Raw genomic sequence first — 2,050 nt, forward strand, 5'->3', positions numbered from 1 at the left:
CTTCCGGACGCGGCCGGAAGTGGGCGCTCGCCACCTCCCGCGGGAGGAGCTTTAAAGGGCCAGGACGGCCCGGAGAAGCGGCGGGGGGAAACTGAGGCGCGGGGTTGGGTGTGAGTGGTGTTGGAGCCCCAGCGAAAGCAGTCAGGGCACTGGCTCAAGGACGGAATTAGTTAAATACTAAAATAATACCATCCGTCGCTGAACCCCTGACCGAGGGCAGAGGTAACGGCCCCCGGAAGGTTCTCGTGCAGTGGAAGCCGCTGACATCCAGCTCAACAGCCCCCGTGCCTCTTCCTGCACATCCCAAAGCGGGCAGGAGAGGGGCTGCTCCCCGCTCAGACCTGGCCCCTGTGTCTGGGAGATGGAGCCACTTCACTGGAGGTTCGTGGCTCTGACCCTGCAGGGCCCAGGGGTGCCACCATCCCAGGGCCCGGGGTGCAGTGGGAAAAGGGGCAGAGATCGCTCTCCTGTCTCCACTGCTCGGTTAAGACCTTACAGGAGAGGGGGGTGAAAAAAACAAGTCCCCGTTTGATCTTCAGCTGCTGCCACCGTAACACGCCTCAACTTTGAAGTGCTGCGAGCACACCCTTGGAACTCGTCTGTCTCCGTCTTTGGTAACGCCACACAGAGAGAGTTTTGTGCTGTAACACCCCTCAGGCCATGAACACGCCAGAAAAACGCTTGAAGCGACACAACTGCTTGAAACACCCAAGTTTTTAGGGGCCTTGCAGTGTTTCTACACTTGAAGGATGTGTCATGCTCTAATTTATAATGCAGTCTGATTCACAAAGCTTTGTCACCGTTATTTCCTTCATCATTCTGTGGAGCCTCTTTGGTTTTGTTTTTTTTTTTTAAACCTCTGCACAGTTTGCTCTGTTTGCAATAATACTGAAACATCCACATGAAAGAACTGCCACCCCGTGCCTGTGCTCCCATGGGCCCAGGGAAGAGGATGGCAAAGGGAAAAGCTGCTTCCTTGTGCCATTATTCAGCACCTGGGAAGTAATCACTTGTCCCTGGGCAAACAGATTACACACTTCACCCAACGAGATGAAGGGAAGAAGTTTCCTTACTCCATTCCCAGGGCTGCAGGGAGAGGGACAAAGCCTCTCTTTTCCTCAGGTCTGTGTTTCCCCAACATGTGATGGCTCCAAGTTTACAGTTCTGGCCCTGGCTTGCTCTATTTTTCAGAGAAACTGCTTTTAACAAGTACCAGCAAGAGTGTTCCTTGGGTAGTTTCTGGGAGGGAGTAACAGGGTGCTCATTCCCTGAGGTGAGCTGGAATGCTCCTGGCTCTTGGACAAGTGAGTCAAAAGCGCCTCAGAAAAATATTTTGAAAGGTGGTTTGGAAGCCCAAACATGCAAGATAATGAGAGTGGAGAATGAGATAGCAGAGCTAAACCAAAGGCATCTATCTTGTCTATACTGCTGATTAATAGACAATTTCACCCTAATAACTCTGAATTGCAGCTGGATTGCAGGCCAGGTGACTGCAGAGGAGCAGGGAAACCTCTCAAGGTTTGGGATCCCTTATCTGAGCCCATGGTACTTCCCTGCCCAAGGCCAAGAGATCCCTTACTCACACCAAATCCTTGGTAAGTGACTGAGAGCAGCTGAATTAGTAATAATGAAATATCAGATTCATGGGCCTACTCAGTATTAATTATAAACTTGACATATGTAAAGCACTGATCAGGTCTGGATCCAGCTGCACCCAGACTCCTCTGAAGAGGAGTTAGAAAGGAAGGGAGGGGGTCCGTTCTGAACCTCATGAGTCAACTGGAGGGTCTTTCTTACCCTTTGTGTCTCCAAAACTCTTTGTGAATCACTAACTTGATTTTAACTCAATTTTCCTTTGTTTGTTTCTTCCATGCAGTCATTAATAAGGTGAACTTTGCTGTCAAACATACTGAGCCTTGGAAAACCATTGTTAAATTCCCTCAAATTTATTAACTCTATCAAATTATTCTTTTAGCTCAATAAGACATTCCTGCCTTTCTCTTTTGAGTCAACCACAACGGTTGTCCTTTAAAGCAAAGAATAAAGTAAG

This window comes from Aphelocoma coerulescens, chromosome 17 (assembly GCF_041296385.1).
Source record: "Aphelocoma coerulescens isolate FSJ_1873_10779 chromosome 17, UR_Acoe_1.0, whole genome shotgun sequence".
NCBI lineage: Eukaryota > Metazoa > Chordata > Aves > Passeriformes > Corvidae > Aphelocoma > Aphelocoma coerulescens.